Source organism: Monodelphis domestica, chromosome 1 (assembly GCF_027887165.1).
Source record: "Monodelphis domestica isolate mMonDom1 chromosome 1, mMonDom1.pri, whole genome shotgun sequence".
Lineage (NCBI taxonomy): Eukaryota > Metazoa > Chordata > Mammalia > Didelphimorphia > Didelphidae > Monodelphis > Monodelphis domestica.
The window spans coordinates 628,245,154-628,269,482 of NC_077227.1; positions in this window are offsets into that span (position 1 = coordinate 628,245,154).

The following is a 24,329-nucleotide window of genomic DNA, read 5'->3' on the forward strand; positions in this document are numbered from 1 at the left end:
ACTATATACTATGTCATAAAAAGGTGGCATAAAAATTCAGAAAAGCAGAAATCATAAATGCAACCTTTTCAGATCAAAAGGCAATACAAATAATGATCAGTAAGAGTACATAGAGAACCAAATCAAAAATTAATTGGAAATTAAATATGATTCTCCAAAATTGGTTAGAGAACAAATCATAGAAACAATTAATAATTTCATTGATGAGAATGACAATGACGAGACATCCTTTCAAAATCTATGGATTGCAGCCAAAGCAGTACACAGGGAAATTTTATATCTTAGAGTTCATATATTAAAAAATTAGGGAGGTCAGAGGTCAATGATTTGGACATGCAAATCAAAAAACTTGAAAGCGATCAAATTAAAAATCCCCAGAAGAAAACTAAATTAGAGAACCTAAATATTAAGGGAGAAATTAATAAGATTGAAAGTGATAGAACTATTGAACTAATAAATAAGACTAGAAGCTAGAATTTTGAAAAACAAAATAGACAAATTTCTGATCAATCTAATAAAAAAAGGAAAGAAGAAAATCAAATTAACGGTATCATAGAAGAAAACTGAGAATTCACCTCCAATGAAGAGGAAATTAAGGCAATCATTAAAAATATTTTTCAAATTATATGGCAATAAACATGCCAATCAAGTTGTACCAAATTCCTTTTATGACACAAATATGGTAGTGATTCCAATGCCAGGCAGGTCAAAAACAGAGTAAAAAACTACAGACCATTCTTCTTAATGAATATAGATGCAAAAATCTTAAATAGGATACTAGGAAAAAGAATCCAGCAAGTGATCAGGAGGGTTATTCACTATGATCAGGTGGGATTTATACCAGGAATGCAAGGATGGTTCAATATTAGGAAAACCATCCACATAATTGACCATATCAATAAGAAAACCAACAAAAATCACATGATTACCTGAATAGACTCAGAAAAAGCCTTTGACAAAATACAACACTCATTCTTATTAAAAACACTATAAAACATAGGAATAGAAGGATCTTTCCTAAAAATAATAAACAGTATCTATCTAAAACCATCAGCCAATATCATCTGCAATGGAGATAAACTAGATGCATTCCCAATAAGATCAGGAGTGAAACAAGGATGCCCATTATCACCTTTATTATTTAACATTGTACTAGAAACACTAGCAGTAGCAATTAGAGAAGAAAAAGTAATTGAAGGTATTAAAATAGGCAATGAAGAGACCAAGCTATCACTCTGTGCAGATGATATGATGGTCTACTTAAAGAATCCTGGAGAATCAATTAAAAAGCTAGTGGAAATAATCAACAACTTTAGCAAAGTTGCAGGATACAAAATAAACCCATATGAGTCATCAGCATTTCTATTTATCTCCAACACATCTCATCAGCAGGTATTAGAAATAGAAATTCCATTCAACATCACCCTGGACGATATAAAATACTTGGGAATCTATCTGCCAAGACAAACACAGGAACTATATGAACACAACTACAAAACACTTTCCATATAAGTAAAACTAGATCTGAGCAATTGGAAAAACATTAAGTGTTCATGGGTAGAATGAACTAACATAATAAAAATGACCATCCTACCCAAACTTATCTATTTATTTAGTGCCATACCCATCTAACTTCCAAAAAACTTTTTTTACTGAATTAGTAAAAACCGTAATTTCATTTGGAAGAACAAATGTTCAAGGATATCCAGGGAAATAATGAAAAAAAAAATACAAAGGAAGGTGGCCTTGCAGTACCACATATCAAACTATACTATAAAGTAGGGGCCATCAAAACAATTTGGTATCGGCTAAGAGACAGAAAGGAGAATCAGTGGAAGAAACATGTAGTAAGTGAACTCATCAAGACAGTCTATGACAAGCTCAAAGATCCCATCTTTTGGGACAAAAATCCACTATTTGATAAAAACTACTGTGAAAATTAGAAGACCGTGTGGGAGAGATTAGCCTTGGATCAACACCTCACACCATACACCAAGATAAACTGAGAATGGGTGAATGATTTGAACATAAAGAAGGAAACTGTAAGTAAATTATGTGAACACCAAATAGTATACATGTCAAACCTTTGGGAAGGTAAAAATTTTAAAACCAACCAAGACTTAGAAAGAGTCACGAAATATAAAATAAATAATTATGACTTCATCAAATTAAAAAGGTTTTGTACAAACAAATCCAATGTAACCAGAATCAGAAGGGAAATAACAAACTGGGAAAAAATCTTTATGACAAAACCTCTGACAAAAGTCTAATTAATCAAATTTCAAAGAGCTAAATCAATTGTACAAAAAATCAAGCCATTCTTCAATTGATAAATGAGCAAGGGGCATGAATAGACAATTTTCAGTCAAAGAAATCAAAACCATTAATAATCACATGAAAAAGTGCTCTAAATCTCTTATAATCAGAGAGATTCAAATCATAACAACTCTGAGGTATCACCTCACACCTAGCAGACTGGCTAACATGACAGCAGAGGAAAGCAGTGAATGCTGGAGGGGATGTGGCAAAGTAGGGACATTAATTCATTGCTGGTGGGGTTGTGAACTGATCCAACCATTCTGGAGGGCAATTTGGAATTATGTCCAAAGGGCTCTAAAAGACTGTCTGCCCTTTGATCCAACCATAACCCTGCTGGGTTTATACCCCAAAAGAGATAATAAGAAAAAATACTTGTACAAGAATATTAATAGCTATGCTCTTTGTGGTGGCAAAAAAGTGGAAAATGAGGGGATGCCCTCCAATTGAGGAATGACTGAACAAATTGTGGTATATGTTGGTGATGGAATACTATTGTACTCAAAGGAATAATAAAGTGGAGGAATTCCATGGGAACTGGAACAACCTCCAGGAAGTGATGCAGAGTAAAAGAGCAGAACCAGGAGAACATTGTAAACAGAGGCTGATACATTGTGGTAGAATTGAATGTAATGGATTTCTCCATTAGTGGCAATGCAGCGATCCTGAACAACTTGGAAGGATGTATGAGAAAGAACGCTATCCACAAAAATCTGTGGGAGTAAAAACATCAAAGAAAAACCAACTGTTTGATTGCATGTGTTGAGGCTGATATGACTGGGGATGTAGACTCTGAATGAACAACCTAGTGTAAACACCAACAATATGGAAATGGATTCTGATCAAAGACACATATAATAATGAGTCTAATTGTGCATTGACTACGGGAGGGGAGAGGAGGGCAGAGGGGAAGGAGGAATAGAATGTGATTTTTGTATCCAGGGAATAATGTTTAAAATTGACCAAATAAAAATAAATAAATAAATAGACCATCATATCATCTGCAAAGATTGATAGCTTGGTCTCTTCATTGCCTATTTTAATACCTACAATTTCTTTTTTCTTCTTTAATTGCTAAAGCTAGTGTTTCTAGTCCAATGTTAAATAATAGAGGTGATAATGGGCATCCTTGTTTCACTCCTGATCTTATAGGGCAGGCTTCTAGTTTATCTCCATTGCAGATGATGTTGGCTGATGATTTTAGATAGATCCTGTTTATTATTTTTTAGGAAAGGCCCTTCTATTCCTATACTTCCTAGTGTTTTCAATAGGAATGAGTGTTGTATTTTGTCAAAGGCTTTTTCTGAGTCTATTCAGATAATCATTTGGTTTTTGTCAGTTTGCTTGTTAATATGGTCAATTATATGGATGATTTTCCTAATATTGAACCATTCTTGCATTCCTTGTATTAAGACTACCTGATCATATTGGATAACCCTCATGATGACTTGCTGGAGTCTTTTTGCTAGTATCCTATTTAAGATTTTTGCATCTATATTCATTAAGGAGATTGGTCTGTAGTTTTCTTTCTTTGTTTTTGACCTGCCTGGCTTTGGAATCACTACCATATTTTTGTCATAAAAGGATTTTGGTAGAACTCCTTCTTTGCTTATTCTGTCAAAAAGTTTGTATAATATTGGAATTAGTTGTTCTTTGAATGTTTGATAGAATTCATTTGTGAATCCATCTGAACCTGGAGATATTTTCTTAGGGAGGTCTTTTATGGCATGTTCAGTTTCTTTTTTTCTGATATGGGATTATTTAGGTAGTCTGATTCCTCCTCTGTTAGTCTAGGCAATTTATAATTTTGTAAATATTCATCTATATCACCAATGTGCCATATTTATTACCATATAGTTGGGCAAAATACTTTTTAATGATTGCTTTAATTTCCTCTTCATTAGAGGTAAGGTCTCCCTTTTCATTTTGGATACTATCAATTTGGTTTCCTTCTTTCCTTTTTTAAATTAAATTGACTGTACTTTGTCTATTTTATTTATTTTGTTCAAAGCACCAGCTTCTAGTCTTATTTATTAAATCAATAGTTCTTTGACTTTCAATCTTATTAATTTCTCCTTTGATTTTTAGGATCTTTAATTTAGTCTTCTAAATTTAATCTTCTGAGAATTTTTAATTTGTTCTCTTTCTACTTTTTTAATTTGCATGCTCAATTCTTTGACCTCTGCCCTCTCTCATTTGTTAATATATGAAATCAAAGATATGAATTTACCCCTGAGTATTGCTTTGGCTTCATCCCATAGATTTTGAAAGGATGTCTCATCACTGTCATTTTTCTTCAATGAAGTTATCAACTTTTTCTATGATTTGTTCTTTAACTAACCAATTCTGGAGAATTGTATTGTTTAATTCCCAATTAATTTTTGGTTTGCATCTCCATGTACACTTACTAATTATTATTTTAATTTCATTGTGATCTGAGAAGTTTGCATTTATTTATTTCTGCTCTTTTGCACTTGTTTGCCATGTTTTTATGATCCAGTATATGGTCAATTTTTGTGAATGTACCACCTGCTCCTGAAAAGAAGGTGTATTCCTTTTTGACCCTATTTATTTTTTCCACATATGTACTAAGTCTAATTTTCCCAATATTTCATTCACTTCTCTTACATCTTTCTCATTTATTTCTTGGTTTGATTTATCTACTTCTGATAGAGGAAGGTTCAGGTCTCCCACTAGTATAGTTTTTCCATCTATTTCATCCTTGAGCGCCACTAGTTTCTCTGTTAGAAATTTGGATGCTTGCCATTTGGTGCATACATGTTGAGTACTGATATTTCCTCATTGTCTATATTGCCTTTTATCAGGATATAATTACCTTCCCTATCTCTTTTAACTAGATATATTTTTACTTTGGCTTTGTCAAATATCATGATGGCAACTCTTGCCTTCTTTTAATCAGTTGATGACCAATAGATTTGGCTCCATCCTGTTACTTTTACCCTATGCATGTCTACCTTCCTCATGTATGTTTCTTGGAGATAGCATATGGTAGGGTTTTGGTTTCTAATCCACTCTTCTATTCATTTGCATTTTATGGATTAGTTCATTCCATTCACATTCAGAGTTATAATTACCAGCTCTGTATTTCCCAGACTTTTTATTTCCACTCCTACTCCTGCCTTTTCTTCTTTCTCTATTTCCTTCTACACCAATGTTTTGTTTTTAATCAGTCCCCCAAATTCCTACCCTTATTTTACTTCAGTTTATACCACCCCTTCTTATTCCCCTATTATTTCCTTTACAGCCCTTTTATACTACCCCCACCTATGTGATTTTAATGACACTCCTACCTAAATTAATCTACTTGTTCAATACCATCCCACTTAAATTACCAAAAAAATTATGTTATTGAGTTAGAGAAAAAAATAACAAAATTCAAGAATAACAGATAAAAAATATCAGAAGAATTGATGAAAAAAAATTAAATGAAGACATATAGTAGTACAATATATTAAATTGTATTTTAAAAGCAGTAATTATCAAAACTATCTGGAACTTACTGAGAAAATAAAAAGGAAAACCAGTGGAATAGAATGGATATAAAATAAACTTCAGTAAAAGATTATCATAATAATCAGTTTAATAAAATCATAGATTCAGGATTTGAGGATAACAAATCATTGTGTGAAATAAATATTTCTGGGATAACTGGAAATTCATTTCCCTGACTCATATATGGCATAGGACTAGACCATTCAGAATCAATTTAAATGTCAGTACTTCTGAAAGAGGGATTTGATAACCTAATTCTGAAATTATGAAAATTGCAATAATAAAACTCACTGTAAAACATGTTGTAAGACACTGTGTGTACAATATTTTAGTTTTGAGTTCCTTTGAATTAAAAGGCTATCATAACTCTTGAGAAATATTTTGTTTATATCTTGAACTGAAGGCAAGAGCCAACTATAAAGGCTTTAAATAAAACTAAATGTTTCTCTGCATTTGGCTGGAATGAATTTACCTATGTATGTAGACCACTTGTAAATGACCCAGTTTCCCTCAAAGGGGTATATAACATACAGTGATCTATAATCTTTTTCATAATTTGTGCAGGCACATGTTTTCACTGCCGCTAATTCATGGCTTCCCTAACCTTGGGATGTTAGTTTCACCATTTCCCAGGGAGAGAATTTGACTTTTCATATTTGAAAGTTAGAGATCAAGCTGAATTTAACTAAATAAGGTAAGCCCACATGAGGCAGGAAACCATTTCTCTTTGCAGTATTGCTAAGAGGAAGGGTTATCTTCCTTCCATAGGTCAGTAGAAATCTTGTGGGAACTTGTGAAATAATTTCAGTAAGCACTAATTGAAAGTATTGTCAAAATATGGGCCAAACCCCAAGTTTTAAGTATCAACACCAGATGTTACTAGCTGATGTGGTGTTCAGTGTTGCCTGAGACTGAGTGGGGAGGGGGTCCAAGGAATATTATCTTGACTAAGGCTCAAGAAAGCCTTAAGCTCTGTGCTACCCTAAACACTACTCACAAATGATCATTTGGCCTAATTCAATATTAGATAGGACTAACAATTCCTGAGCACAGGTGGCTGTGATGTAAGGCATTAACTGAGTGAACATATTGTGGAATTTAAGGGTGGAGGGATGTAAAGCTTACCAAAAGTTATCAGAGGAAATAGAGGATACTATTCCCTAGGCCTTGGGTGGAGAAAGAAGAACTACATACCCTCCTTCCCAAAGAAGGAGAGGGTAGCACAAAATAACAGAATTGAATATTAGAATTTCTAATTCCATTACTAAAATAGAACTAAATTCACCTCAGCTTAATATTTACTTTGTTTTCATTTAAACCAGGACAGTTAGGAGGGTCAATTTTCCTTTTTTCCAAAATATGTAAGGAAATGTCAGGGTGGCAGCGACCAAAATGAAAGAGATGGTCATATTTTAAACAAACAGTGTCCTTTGAAATGAAAATAAAAGGGAAGATGCATTACTTGAAAGAACTTCCTTAGGCCATAAATTGTAATTTCCTCAAAAGAATTGGCATTATCGCCTGTCATTTATCTTTAACAAAAAGGAAGAGGCAAAATGACAAAACCATAATTGGCATCACACCCCCAACAAAGTCCTAAACTTCCTCCCTACACTTTGGAGAGCAGTCACTGTGCTGAGAATTATTAAAAAAAAAAAAAACTCTTACAGTTCTAAAACATTCCCTAGTAGAGTGTGAACAAATGCTTCTCTGACAGAACATATCCTTGAGGTTTTGTGAAATGAATTGTCTCAAACATCATAACTAAACTACCAGGTAGTACCTGAAAGATGTGATTTTAGGTCATAGAAACAGGCTTTCCTATCCTAGGGGGCTTAACTCATATGATTATAATTTATTTATCCTCATTCCACTATGAAATCAGTCAATAATAATGTTTAGAAGAGCTTATTAGAAGCCAAGAACTGTGCTAAGTTTATGGATAAAAAGAAAAGGTAAAAGTTGTATCCCTGTTCTTTCTAATGGAGGAGGAAACTATCTGCCTCTAGGACATATACACAATAGACAAAAGAAATGTAACTTCAGTGGGAAGACTTTGAGAGCCAGTGGCTGGGCAGGAAAAGTTCTCCTGAAGAAGATAAGATTTCTGCTGGATCTCATAGAGAGGTGGGGAAGCCAGGAAGTGGAGGTGAGGAGAGAGAGCATTACAGGCATAGAGAACAGACAATGCAATGACTCAGTCAGGAAATGCAGTGCCTTACACTAAGGACAGCAAATAGACCAGGGTAGAATAGATGAAGCAGGTCAAGTATGAGAAGACTAGAATGGTAGGAAGGGACCAAATTTTTGAAATGTCAAACAGAACAATGTAATTGATCTTGGAGGTAATAGGGAGATGCTAGAATTTATTTAATATGGTCATTTATTAATATTAAATTAATATTAAAATTTAATTTATTTAACATGGTCAGACTGATACTTTGAGAAAAGAATTTTGGTAGCTGAGTGAATAGATTAGAGGGTTGAAAGTTTTGATGAAGCCCATATATTATATGTGGCCTAATGGGGAGGGGAATGGATGGCATTGTAGTTTAATTTTACTTATTTGTTTATAACCATTATTTTGTACAATGAGAAAAAGAAGCTACTATCTTAGGAAATCAACATTAAATGTTCATTTTGGAATAAGAAGCATAACCTAGGACCAATATATATGTTTTGTTTGAGGTCTTGGCACTGGGAAACATCCAATGGGAATTAGGCTTTCAATTGTCTAACCTTCCAGGAATACTTTTCCTTGGTTGCCTGGAGATGACCCTAATAAAAACCAACAGAGGGAAAGAAAGTATTTTATTAAGTAGAAATACTTTAAGCCATGACTTAACTGAGTCCATTTACCCAATATATGTATATTCCTTATTTTAAGTAATTTATTCTACAGATATTTGAAATATAAGACTTTATAAGACAGAAAACCTTTCTACACAGATATTTCAAATTTAAATACAACCTATATTAAGTGATGGATTGCACTGTTAAACGGTGATTTCAGACCTTAACACAATATTTATCTACCAATGTGAGTACCACATTTAATGGTTTGATTCAAAATCTATCCAGGTCTTTACATCCTTTGGGACTTTTGACAATATCCCTATAAACCACCATCACCATAAATCTTCAAAAGGGATCCATTCAACACACTGGAGATGCTTGGATCATAGGCTTAGAGCTGTAAGGACTTTAGGGGTCTTCAAGTCCAACTCCCTTATTTAACGTAGAAGAGAACTGATGCTTAAAAAGATAAAGTGGTTTTCTCCTGGTCATACAACTATTAGTGTCTGATGCAGGAATGAAGGCACATTTACCTGATTCTATGTTTAGAATAAAATCTAATGTACTTCTTTCAGTATTTTGATATCAGTTTAATACCTTTGGATGATTTATTGATTTAAAAGAGTGCTTATCATCTGGTAAATATATATGAGTTAGAGTATTTTGTTAGTTATATTTAGTGAATTAGTTTAAGTAATTTATAGGCTGACTCAATCATACCTTACATTAATGTTATAAAAAAAAGCATTGACCTCAGTTAGACAGTTTATGATAAACCCAAAGATCTCAGCTTTGGGGACAAAAATCCACTAATTACCAAAAACTGTTTGGAAAATTGGCTAACAGTATGGTAGAAATTAGGTTTAGATGAGTATCTCACACCCTACACCAAGATAAACTCAGAATGGCTGAATGACTTGAACATAAAGAAGGAAACTATAAGTAAATTAGGTGAACACAGAATAGTATACTGGTCAGATCTTTGGGAAAGGAAGGATTTGAAGACCAAGCAAGAGTTAGAAAAAATTACAAAATGCAAAATAAATATATTTGATTACTTTAAATTAAAAAGGGTTTGTATAAACAAAACCAAATGCAATCAAAATTAGAAGGGAATCAACAAATTGGGAAACAATCTTTATAACAAAAACCTCTGACAAAAGTCTAATCACTTAAATTTATAAGGAGCTAAATCAATTGTACAGAAAATCAAGCCATTCCCCAATTGATAAATGGGCAAGGGACACAAATAGGCAATTTTCAGATAAAGAAATGAAAACTGATGAAAAAGTGTTCTAAATCTCTTAAAACCAGAGAAATGCAAATCAAAATAACTCTGAGGTATCACCTCACACCTAGCAGATTGGCTAATATGACAGCAAAGGAAAGTAATAAATGTTGGAGGGCATGTGGCAAAGTTGGGACATTAATGCATTGCTGGTGGTTATGAATTGTTATGAAAAAGTTATGAATTGATCCAACCATTCTGGAAAGAAATTTGGAACTATGCCCAAAGGGCACTAAAAGACTGTCTGCCCTTTGATCTAGTAATAGCACTGCTGAGTTTATACCCCAAAAGAGATAATAAGGAAAAAGAATACAAGAAGTGCAAGAATATTCAGTCGTGCTGTTTGTGGTGGCAAAAAAAAAATTGGAAAATGAGGGGATGTCCTTTGATTGGGAAAGGGCTGAAAAAATTGTGGTATATGTTGGTGATGGAATACTATTGTGCTCAAAGGAATAATAAACTGGAGGAATCACATGTGATCTGGAACAGCCTCCAGGAAGTGATGCAGACTGAAAGGAGCAGAACCAAGAGAATAATGTATACAGAGACTAATACACTGTGGTAAAATTGAATGTAATGGACTTCTCTACTATCAGTAATGTAATGATCCAGGACAATTCTGAGGAATTTATGAGAAACAACACTATCCACATCCAGAAGAAGAACTGTGGAAAAAGAAACACAGAAGAAAAAGAACTGCTTGATCACAAGGGTTGATAGGGATATAACTGGGGATGTAGACTCTAAAAGATCACCCTAGTGCAAGTTTTAATAATATGGAAATAGGTCTTGATCAAAGACACATGTTAAACACAGTGGATTTGTGTGTCAGATATGGATGGGGTGGGGAGAAGAGAGGGAAAGAATATGAGTCTTGTAACAATGGGAAAATGTTCTAAATAATATAATTAAATATTTTTTTTTAAAAAAAGCATTGATTCTGTAGAATTTAATGCCACCTTAGAGGCTGTCATCCAACTAGAGATCTAAATTTCTTATGTTACAATCCTATACAAATTATTTAAAAAATGTAATAAAATAAAAAACTTTATTTGATAATATCAAAGTAATCCGATTACTAATATGTAGTACAGAAAATAAAGAGACATAGACTAACCAAGATTATTTGTTGTCATCTTGGAGAAGACTCAAACTAGTTTTGTTACATATGGTAATTTCCTAGACTGAAAAAAAAGTAAGGAGTAAAATCAGAAATGTGATTGTTGAATAGAAAGTTCCTGGCTTAATAAAATCGAATAGGTAAAATGTATCAGATGGCCCTTAAAATTCAGTATAACTTCTTGAATAACAGTCCAGACTCTGGGTCTTGGAATAGAGTGTGTTCAGTCTTTGGGGTAGCCTCTTAATTCATGATTTTTTTTTAACATTTTGCCACTCTTGGAAGACCTAGAATATATATTTTTACCTAGGTCACCAAAGATGTGGGGAAAAGTTACCAACTCTTCTCAAAACCTCAAGATAACACTATTTTGGGTATAGAACAATTTTTATTTCAACCCATAAAAATATAGAGAAGTCAAAAGACTCAGAGTAGGCTATAAATAAGTTATCATTCAGTGAGACCCATCTTTTCTCTCCAAAACAAAGTGACGTGGATAGTGTTCCTGACTCTGTGGTTTACACACACTAAAAAGAGAAATGTAGTTTATACTGTGAGGGAGATAATCTCCTAACATTCCTGCTAGTTATTTTATTAACCAAGGTTCTTATATGGGCCTTCAACTTTATGGTAACATTCTACGGTTTTCCCCTGAAGGTTATTAGGTAAGTGAGTACCTTCTCATTGAAATTTTACTATCTTTACAAATCAAGTAGAAGCAGAATACATATTTTCTGCCAGATTCATGGCCCTCTTCTTCATGAGAGGCTGAATCTAGTTAAGAATTCTTTTTTTTTCTCTCTCTCCAGAATGCTAGGCCCAAAACTTCTGAGTAAATTTAGCATTATCAGACATTTTTTCCTCCTTTACCCAGTAAGTTGAGTTTCAGGAATTTCTACCACTTGGCCATTTATTTCAATTCTCAATCGTATTTTCAAGCTGAGATATTACATCCATGCTACACCATGACAGAGCCAAGAATTCTGGTTCTATTAACAGTTCTTAGGCCATGTGATTGAGAAATTATTCCAGTGCTTGTTGCCATCAACTCTTAGTCTACCTAAGTGAGAGCATATGTGGGTAAGGCTTTATTATTGACTCCTAATAGAGGGACCCCATATGCATGCACAGTTTTTTCTCCCCACAGGAGAAAACCAGAGTTCAGCTTCAGCCTAAGGTATTTATTAGTCATGAGATGACTAAGTCACTAACTTCTCTGCCTTAGTTTCCTTAATTGAAATAGGGGGATAATAATGCTGGAAGGAAATGTGATCCTCAAGCCTGGTTGTATCAAAATAAAAAAGAAACAGGACTAGTAAAGCATGCATTAGCATACCTGTGGGCCTCCTCTTGACTTAGAAAACTATATATTAACATATGTATTATTTTGTGGTTTTATTTATTTTATTATACAAATAGCTCTCAAATACATTTTAATCTGCTTCAGATGGTATTCTGGAATGGAAGTGTTGAAGCCACAATGGACTTTGCATTTGACTACTTTATATTAGCCTATCCCCTTGTCTTACAGAGAAATGAGGATTTCAAGTCTTGAGATTTTTCCCAAGGTGAATAGGCAATGGGCATCTTTGTTGAGATTTAAACTTGACACTCAATCCAATGCTCAATCTAAGAAGGCTGGAAGGAGAGGCTTAAGCCACCCTGTAGAAGTCTTTAATGGGGCAGCTAAGTGGTACAGTTGATAAAGCACTGGTCCTGAAGTCAGGAAGATGTCTTTCTGAGTTCAAATCTGGCCCCAAGAATTTACTGTGACCCTGGGAAAATTGCTTGACTTTATTTGCCTCAGTTTCCTCATCAGCAAAATGAGCTAGAAGAGGAAACTGCAAACCACTGCAGTATCTTTGCCAGAAAAATCTCTGAAGAGGTCATGAAGAGTCAGACAAGACTGAAGTGACTGAATAGCAATGTCTTTAAGTAGCTTAACAAAGTGTTTGGATGTTATCAGAGCTCCAAAAATAGAGGTAAGAGGGACCTTAGAGATCCTCATATCATACAACTAGGAATCTAGGATTTTGATCTAGAATGTGAATTTGGGTTTCCCTGACCCCAAGTCTATTACTCTATCCACATTGCTTTTTAGCTACTTTTGGAATGTGTCATGTATTCATTTATGCAGAGGATCTCCTTTATTTAATGAACTAAAATGATGCATGTATTTCTATCTAAAGCAAGTACATAGTTTGACCTTAATGATATGTGACCCAAAATAATGTTACTTTCCTGTTGGAAAAGTTGGGTCTAGCACTGCAGCTGCATCTTTGTAACTACACCATACTAAAGAACAACCTGACCACCTATCACATCACCCTCAAAAGTCAATAAGACACACCCTTTGTTCTACATTTGCAGTCCTAAAAATGTATAGCAACAAGCTCAAAGAAGACCAAGCCCAACCCAAATCAAAATGAAATGGCACTTCCAATTGGGTGTGACTAAGTTGGTCACACTGGAAAAAGAATTGGTTCCAGGATAGGGTTTTCTGACAACTAAATCATCTATTGAATCCTGCAGCCATGTACAAGAGGAAAAATTATTTCTAACTGAAGACAATGGATGTTTTCCAAGTAACAAAATCAAGAAAGCTAAGAAGCTAAAAAACTTTCCTGTTCCTTATCTGAAGAACTCAAATTCCTCTAGCAAAACCAAGTCCTAAACAACTAGTCTTGGACCTTTAGACTTTCAAAATTGAATCAGTCTCATAGATGAAGCCAGTTATGACTGATGTGCATATCTTAGAAGGATCACTACACAATGGATATGTATCATAATGCCCAGGATACTTGCCTACCCAGATTAGAATTGATTCAGTTTTTTTTGTTTTCTTTTTCCAGGTATGTCACTAAATCTAAAAAGTCTCCACCTAACATTTACAATGAATAATTTCCTAAAGTGTATGTATGACCATGTTACCCCTTTCCTCACACAAAATCTTCAATGGCCTAGTACTTCCTATGATAAAAATAAATTACATTGTCACCTTTTCTACATAATGCCTCCTTATCTTTCCAGTTTTTTAAATGTCAATTGACTTGTTGTTCCTCATTAATTATTTCTAATTTCTCTACCTTTCTATTACCTATGCCTGATTCCTAGAATTCTTTCTTCTAAACTATACCTCTTATAATCCAATGCTTTATCTAAAATGGTCCCTAAAAAGCATTTCCAAGCCCTACCAGAAGCTATTTCCTTCTTCTTAAAGGCTGCTTTCCATCTATTCTGTTTTTATTTTGTCTATATTAATTCATGCTTATATAGACTCCTCTTTTAAAATGTAGTTTCCTTAAAGTTAAGGATTATAATTTCTTTTTCATTGCTTAGTTAATGTTTAACATAGACTTAATAGATGCTTGTTATTTCATTAAATATTAATTGGAGAATTATTAGTGCCCTATCCATATCACTGATCACAGGAAATTCTTAAAGAGGAGAATAATTGCATAATTAGCTCCCATCTGTAAACCATCTTATTCTTTTCATTTTTTTCCAAAATGAAATGGCAGTATGATAAACCACCTTTTAGTATACTCCTATATCTAAACCAAACTTATCTGTGGCTTTTTAAATAAGGCATATATTTTCCCTGAGTCTGAGGGACTATGATTTTGGGTTCATTGTCTTATGAATCAAAAGAATCTCCTAAAGGAGAATCTGTGGGTAGGAGATGACTTTAGTAGTGAAGCTGATTTACCATCACTCTATGTCATCTTGGAAAACTACAAGTGTTTGGGATGATCTCCAGCTGGAGGCGAATTATTCAATTATCCTCATCATAAAATCCCATTGCTGTTAGGCATATGGAAAAAGAAAGAGAGAGGAAGAGAAGGGAGTAGGATGGGGGAGACAAAGTGGGGAAAGAAAAGGGGAAGATATATATATATATATATAGAGAGAGAGAGAGAGAGAGAGAGAGTATGGCTACAGAAGTAAGGTAAACTCAATGTTTCTCCAATTAATCCTGCTCTATTTTACCTAAGACATGTAGAGTATTACAGGAAGTTACAAACAAGAAAAAAACATCTTTCTTGCTCTCCAGGTATGAAGCCCAAGAAAAAATAACACAAGCATTAATTAACTCTGCCTCTATCTCATACTTTCTCTCTGTCTCCATATAAACATATATATATATATATATATAATTATGAAATTACTTTAGCATTTGCAAAGCAATTCCTATAAATCAGTTATGTTGACCCTTAATTGGTATAAAAGGTGTATTTATTCTCAATTTACAGCTTAAGATACTAATGCCCTGAGAGGCTCAATGACTCTAAATACAGGTATCTATTCCCTACCCAATATTGCCTCCCCAGGAAGAATCTTATCTCTTAAAGATAAAAATATTCTCAAAAGAAGGAAGATTTAACCCACAATGAAGATTTGGGTATATGTACTAATGCAGTTTCAGTGCCTGTTAGAGAAAAATGAAATCTGGTTCTAACATTGGGCAAGTTAAAGCCAGTATGAGTTGTTATTTTCTCATTTTAAAAATTATGATTGTAATGTTGTACTAGAATCTCAGAATTGGAAGTCACAGTATAATCCATACATGAAAAGCAATACCACTGACAACAAACTAGACAATTAATCATCCAACCTCAACTTCAAGACTTCCATCAATGAGAAACAAAATCTATCTCAAGATAGCCCATTCTATTTAAAAAATCTCTAGTTTTTAGGAAGTTTTCTCTTAATGTAAGGAAAATCTTACCACTATGTAGCTTCCACAGGTTGCTCCTTAGATCCAAATAAAACAAGTTTAATTCCTTTTACAGATGATAGGTCTTCAAATATTTGAAGATTGTTATCATATTTCTCCATGTATCTTTGTTTCTACAGCCAAAATACAATTTCTTCAACAAAGTTTTATATGATGTGGTTTCCAGTCCCCATTATCATCATTTTCTCTTTATTTAGAAATGTTTCAGATTAAAAATATCCATCTGTATCTGACTAGGTCAGAAGAGAACAAGGTTAAATCTATCTCCCATTTTATACATTATGGTCTTATAAATGCAGCCAAGGAATGCATGGGCATTTTTATCCACTTTTCACACAGACTGCTGTTTGCCATTATTCTCTCATCTTGTACTTTAGAGGTTGATTTTTTAAAACTTAGATACAGACCTTTATTATATCTCTTAAATTTCATCTCAATAGCTTCAGTCTGTAATGGAGATATTTTTGGAGTTCAGTTTTGTCATCACAAGTTATCTTTCCTCACTAGACATTCTATCTATGACTGATTTCTATGTCACTGATAAAAACTTTATTTGTATAATCCCAAAGAAGAAGTCCTGAAATAGTCTTTTAGAGTCTTCATTCCAGATTGTGGTCAATTCACTCTTTTTTTTTTTTTTTGGTTGTTTGTTCTAGTCATTCAATCAGTTCTATATCCATCTATGTATCTGCTTATCTTACCTTCCCACTTCATATGGATTATAAGAATATCAGGAGCTTTTCTCAAATATATTTTGCTGAAATCTATGTGTACTATTTTGTGTAGGGATTTTCCTAATCTTCCAATCTAGCATTATAGAAAGAGGATTTGTGTGTAAACTACATTGAGATTTTAAATTCTCTTTGTGAGCTGATTACCTTTATTTAATCATCCTCATCAACATCATCATTATTGTGACTGATCTCACTTGTCTCTGATCACTTATGGTTTGTACTCTCTAATCTGGCTCATAATTATATATGTTCTTTGTACTCTAACTTTGTTTCATTTGGGTTAGCCTTCTTCACAACATGATAATAATCTTACCAAAGGTAGAAACAATGTTTTGTACATTAATATCCTTCCTAGGAATAAAACAGATTTCCATGATAATAATTACATACATAGCAATACCTTTTCTTTATAATGAAAAATCACAGAGATTTCAGAGGTAGAGAAAAAAGAGTCCAATCTATGTTTGAAAGAGATTCCCCTCTATATAATACCCAACAAATGATCATTCTTCCTTTCTATAAAGCCTTAGTGTGAGAGTAGAATCCAGTACTTCCTAAGATAATCCATTCTATATTGTGATTGCCTTAATCATTAAGAAGAGCTTCAAGGTTCCCCTTTGAAATTTCCACCCATTGCTTCTAGTCCTATCCTCTGGAATCAAGGAGAACCAGACTGTCCCCTCTTCCCCATGAGTATTTTGTGAATGCCTCAACTATCTTCATCTAATCTTTTTATTTTTTATTTTTTCAGGCTAAATGTCTCTAATTTCTTCAGTTGGTTTCATATGGCATAAATCTTGTAGCACTTCCCCTGTGGAAAGGAAAACTGAATCAAACTCTGGACTTTCTGCCACTGAGTTGGAGCAAACAGAAGTTGGAAGGTTAGAGTGAAATTGAATGGTTTAACTCTTTCCTGGCCCTTGGACTGGAAGGAGCACTCTCTCCCTGTCTTGGGAGAGAAGTACCTCTGTTTCTGGATATTTCCCAACTGTGTTCCCTACCTGGATTCCTCTGATTGTGTCATTGAACAAAACTATTTAAGGGGAGCAGTTTGAACTGTAAGGCTGATCTTCAGGGGCATCAGATGAAGAGATAGGCCCAACCAGCTCTGAAAGTCAGAACCATTTCTTCCTCTTGCTATCTGCTCTTAAAGACTTTGAACTTAAGAAAACTAGTATAGATTAGCATAGACTGGAATAAAAGAAACCTTCCACCATCCTGTGAGGCCTGACTTCAGCTCAAAAGCTGAGAGAGTTGAGTCTCAATCTAGGGAAATCCCGATTCCCCCTTCCCTGCTATCTTCCCAATGAAAACTTGTTATTAAATGTATCTTGAGTTAAATAACCTGCAGTCAGATAATAGTACTATCATTTCAGGGGGACATAGAGGGAGCTGAACCTAAGAAAAACCATTCATCTATAAATGGTCCTTATCAGACTCCTGCTAGGAGACCTTGGTGGGGTGGGGGAGGAGGCTTGTCCCTAAGAGAGGTTCTGGAGTATCTTCAACATTAATCAATAGAGAAGACATTCCCTCAGGCTATCATAGGTGGCCCATTTCTCAGGAACCCCATTTTTCAAAGATAGCCTCTCAGCAGGGCTATCTCTCTCCTTTTACCTTACCAGCATCAATATCCCTGCTATCCCTTCAATTCCTCCATTCCATCTTATAAAACCTTCCTTATCCCCTGTACTACTTAAATCCCTGCAATTCCTTTAACTATTAAACACCATTAGGGGTGCCTTTCAATGGACATATTACTGTTTATCATTGATCTTAATATATGATACCCAAAACTATATACAATAATCCAGATGTGATTAGACCAGGGGAGAGTATAATGGGACTATTGTTTCTCTAATTCTGGACATGATGCCTTTATGACTGCAATCCAAGATGATGTTGACTTTCTTGAATAGCCCAGATCATTTTCAGAAAAATTCACACTTGTGAAACAATATTTTGAACACAAGTTCAAGACCATATTTATCCCTACCTAATTATATAATTGGATTTGGTCTAAAATTCAGTATCCTCTGAGATGCTGGCTTTGTAAACCCAAGAAATAATTTTTCTCTTCCATTTTCATAATTTATCAGTCATTGACAAATGTAAAATATGATAGGATCAAGCACATATCCTTGTGACTCTGTACCAGAGACTTCCTTTGAATCACGGACTGCTATTTGTGTCTGACCTTTCATTCAGTTTCCAGATACTAATTATTACAACCTTCTCCTATCTAGATTTTCCAAAATAATAGTGCAACATCCTTTGTTAAATGCTTTTGTTAAATTCTAAGTAAATGATATTTTCAGAATTCCTTTGATCTACCCATGTAGTGACATAGTCAAAGAAGGCAATATGGTCCATCAGTAGGTACTGTTCTTGATCAAACTATGTTAATTCTTTATTCTTTATGATCATGACTCTCATTTTTAGATGTTCACCATTTGTATCTCTTATATATTCTAGGATTTTGCCAAGAGTTGAAAATAAACTAACTAGACCTATGATGGACCCATTCTCTTCTCTTTTTTGAAAAGCCAAACATTTGTCCTTCTATAATCCTATGCTATTTTCCCCTTTATATATGATTCTTCGAAGATAACTGACAATAGCTTTAGCACTGCACCTGCCAGTTATTTTACAACTCTCAGATAGAATTCATCTAGGTATTGGATCTTTTAACTCATCAGAAATTAGTTTTTCTTTTATTATGCCCTTCCTTATTTTGCTTATCAAATCCCATTTGTTATAGTTGTTATTTTTAAGGACCTAGATTCAAAGAAAAAGGCACTTAATGTTTGTTTCTCCAAATGTAAAATGGGATCAAAAGCACTCATGATTGTAATGAGAATCAAATGAGGTAATAATTCTAAAGTATTTAGCACAATGTCCAAATTATAGTAGGTTCTTAACAAATTCCAGTTATTATTATAATTAATCATTCACATTAATGAACAAAATAGAAATATTTTCCATTGTCAATTAACATCATCATATCTACTCTGTACAATAATCCTGTCTTTTTCATCTTCTTCCTCAATATTCTTATATTTAAATATATATATTAGAATAGCAATAAACTTTTCATTATTCTCATCTTTCAGAGCTTTAGCAAACCTTACCCTATTGTAAAGTTCTCTATCATGGTTTTCTATTCAACCTCTGTTAATAATGATTTTGCTTAAATGAGCATCTGAGCATGTCATTCTGATACTTAATAAATTTCAGTGATTTCCTACTGCCTCTAAGTTAATATAAAATAGCTTTGGGCAGTGGCAATATTGTAGCCAATGAGGTTTATCCAAGTTGGGATTATTGCAAATAGTATATAAAATACTCTGTTCAGCATTTAATTCTCATTGTAACCTGGATACAATGAAAATTTTCCAGTCTTCCTTCCTCCCATCATTCCCCCTTTCTTCATTAGTTTGTTTCTTTGATCCTTCCTTTCCAATTTGATTCTTTGCTTTCTTCTTAACTGTGCACATGGTAATTAATATATAATAGATCATTAATAAATGGTTGATTACTAATAGATTATTATTTCTCATCACCTTTACATTTGGTGACTTGCCATTTTATAGCCTTAGTTTGAAGATATTCCTTGATATTCACAATGATCTGTTTAACATTATCCTTTTTTGTCAAAAAAATCCCTGCTTTTACCTTTACCATTAGAATTATTTTCTAGGAGGTAGTTTCTACCTCTCCTAAGTTGACTTTAACTGTAGAATAAAACCATGTGATCATATTTATCTTCTTTTTGGTAAGGCATTTCTTTCTTATATGAATATTTAATTGCTGAAAGATGTAAATAAAGAATATTTGTGTAGAAAAATTATACTTTAGAGAGAGCAATATGCAAATTGTACTCAGCATTATAAAACTGTATATATCTTTTGATCCAGCAACCCCATTATTAGGTTTATTTCTTAAGGTGATCAAGAAAAGGGGAAAAGAAACCATATGCTGTAAAATATTTTTGTCATTCTTTTTATGTTGGCAAACAACTGGAAATGGAAGGGATGCTCATCAGTTGGAGAATGGATGAACAAATTGCGGCATGTGATTATAATAAATTACTATTGTGACATATGAAATGACAAACCAGATGATCACAAAAAATCATGGACTTACGTGAAATGATACAAAGTGAAGTGAGCAGAACCAAGAGAACATTGTACACAGTAACAACAACAATATGTGAAGATCAACTTAAATGACTGAACTTTTCTTAACAATGAAAAGAGAAGACAGCTCCAAAGGACTCATGACAAAAAAAAGTCTATCTATCCACTGCCAAAGGAGGAGATGGAGTCTGAATTCAGACTGAAACATACAACACTTCACTTTATTTTCTCCATACATTTTATTCTCTAGTGTAAGCAATATGTGTCTTCTTTCACAGAATGATGAACATGAAAATAAGTATTATATAACAATATATGTTCAACCTATATACAAGCCTCCTTTTTCTTGAGAAAGGAATAGATGTAGGAGGGACAGAAAACATTTAAATGTAATGGTTTCTTGTTGAATAAGAGGGTTTTAAAACGAAGTAAGGTGAACAATAATAATATTTAAAAAAGAAAGAAAAGAATACTGATGGATCATTTAAAAATACAAATGAGAGAGCAAAAGAAAATGCAGAATCTAAGTTAGACAAAGTAGTATTGGAGGACCTGTGCTAAATTTAAATATATATATATATATATATATATATAAATATATATATATGTTTTAAAAACTGTAAAAAGTACATGAGGAGAAAGACTACCTTGAAGAACATAGTATCAGGAAAAAAAGGCCTTACCTTAAGATGGAGATGACCATAGTACACTCTGATCTAACAGCTGGTTTGAAAATTACTATTTTTAAAAAAATGATGGTTCATAAATGGGAAATGCTAAATGAAATAAATTGGGATGATAAAGCAGTATAAGGGCTTTTGGAAATCATGCCAGAGGGATGGATTTTGTAGTTTCTCACCATAACGTAGAAATGAGTCACTAAATAAAAGGAAATCCTTCTTTGGGGCAGGAAAATCCAGTCCAAAGACAGAAGAAGCTAGAGATGGAAGTCACAAAAGTTGGCAGAAGATTGAAGATGTTGAAAGAAACTGTTTATAGAAGACAGAACACAAAAGTATAGACTAGCAGTTGCTTCCCATGGTTACAGCTAACTGAAGAAGACATCCTCTTCATCCCTTTTACTGGGACCTTAGCTGATTGTAAGAGTGGTATTGCTTTACTGTGGGACTGATTAGTTGGAGAAAGACTGGATTATACTTTGTCATCATCTACAGCTAAAGGGGAAATCACTTAGTGGTATTTATGTGCCTTTTATTGTCCTTAATAGCTTAAGAGAAAGTGATAGAAATGGGGAAAGCCAGATTTTGCTTGATATTTTGGTGAATAAAAGAAAGGCTTTACTTTTGGGAGTTGGCTGGAGAAGAAGGATTCTCATACATGAAGAGTTAACCTTAACTCTAAATTTATTGTTTTTATCACATAGCAAACCTTGAGAGAAAGATCCAGGATCTAGGCTAAGAGCTATTATTTTATTGAATGAGTATAAAGCTTTTATAGTTTGTCAAAAAGAGTCAAATAATTCCTTAGTGTCCTATCAAGGATAGCTGTTTGCTAAAAAGATCTTGAAGAGTTTCAATAGCCAAAAATAGGAATAATGTAGTTGTGACTAAAAGGTGATTCAAAGCATAGACTATTTCCTGAAGAAACCAAACACATAAAGATTTTTAAGTGAGTTTCAAATCACCAAAGATACATGTTTCCCTACTCATGTTTCTTTCTTTCTATAAGTGTGTGCCTATTCTCTCTACCAACAGAGTTTACATTCATGGGAAGCTGTGACCGAGGTTTATGGTTTATATTTTGATTATTCTTGTTTTTGTCTTATTGTTTAGTAAATGTTTTATGCTTGATTTAATGATATCATGATGTTTGATTTCATAAAAATGGGAAGCACACTGATAAGAGCTTTGGAGATATGGGGGGGGGGAAGTTGTCAGAGTGAACCCCTCCATGCCAGGATTACCCCTAGCACTCTGAGAAAGATTCTTCCATGGGGAACCCCTAACTTGCCAACATAAGTGTAGGTTGAGTGTCTGAACCAACTATAAAAGGCTAGTGAGATTAACAGTTAAGGCCAAACTTAGACTGAGTCTGAATCCTTGTAATCTGCTCTCCTAAAATCTAGGGTGTATGACAAAAGTATTCCTGTATTTTCTTTCTAATTTTACAAACTCTAAGATGCAATGGGAAGCCTGCAAGTTTCCCATCATTTCCACATCATGAATTTTCCCAATCTGTTGAAAATGATATCTAAAATAGTTTTCCTTTTTCAGTTTCACTATATTATGAAGGATAAAATTACACTGAAAGGAGTCAAGAAATTATGTACTATTCAACATTGGGAAGATAGAGTACTCCATTAGCTCTCTGGATAAGTGAAGTCCTTATTTTTACTATATCCAAAGCATTGTGCCAGGCTTGTGATCTGTTTTCCAAACTCTTCTTTTTCCTCTCTCTCCAGGTGGTCTACAGTATATCTGATGACAACATTGCTTCTGTTTCTTCCTACATTGGTCTTTACTCAGATGCTCTGTTTTACTCAACTGCTCTGGTTTTTGGATTTCCTCACATTCACATATTGAGATAATATGCAAGGATACTCGGTAATACCCTACTCTCTTATGCTTATATATACTATTTCTTTCAAATTAGGTATAGTCTTCCAAAATCACATTTCAGACATGAGACTCATTCAAATCTCAGTAATTCCTTCCTATTAATCCAAATTTGTTTTCTTTTGTTTTTCCAATTTCATCTTTCTTTTCTTCCCACACTCTATGTTTATGTTTTCAAATGTAAAAACATGTTCTTTTTATGATTACTTCATTAGATTTTGTTCCTGTACATTTCTAGTGATCCTTAAAGCTGATTTTCTGATACTACAATATTAATCCAAGTCCATTCTTATGAGATTTGGGAATAACCTATTGTCTTCTCCACTCATTATTTACCTCTCAGCACATTGTTTCCTTTGAGATTTCTGGAAACTTATGGAAAAAATAGGAGCCTAGGGATCTAGTCTAATAAGGAAAGATAGAAAATATAACATGATATTACTTTCCGGTATTTCTTAAAATAGTTCCGAGTGCCAACAGCAAGTATATACTGAGTATCTTCTACTTCTGAGCATATATTTAAAAACAAATCAGTCAATATGATGACCATTTTCTACACAGGAAAATGGATGCCCAGAAGAATTATAAGACTTGGCTTAGGTCACACAAACTTCTAACTAACTATTCGAATTAGAATCCATTCTTCCTGAGTTCTGGTACATTGGCTTTTCTACTTGGCTAAAAATAATAATAAAAATTTGATATAATATTAATAATAACACTGTGCTTGTTGTTTCTAAGCTTCTTGCAAAGATTCACTGTGGTCAGAGTCTCTGACTTTGAACCCAAACATATGGTAAATTGAGGGAAAGGAAGAGGGGGAAATCCTGGTGGGCCCCTTTGCCTGGCTTAGATTGTAAAATTATATTTATAAATTATTTAGTTTGTGGTCTCTTGCAATTCCTGCAAATGATTTGGGAATGAGCTTTTATGAGCTATTCAGTGGCATCCTGTGATTTATCTGTTCCAAGAGAGACTCAGTCTTAACTTCATTTTTTTTTTTATTCTCCTTTTCTAAGGGAATGAATTTGACCATGGAAATTGTGTTTTAAGACTAGAGTGCAAAACAAAGCTGAAAGGAGTCTAAGACTTCTGTTTTATGATTCTAA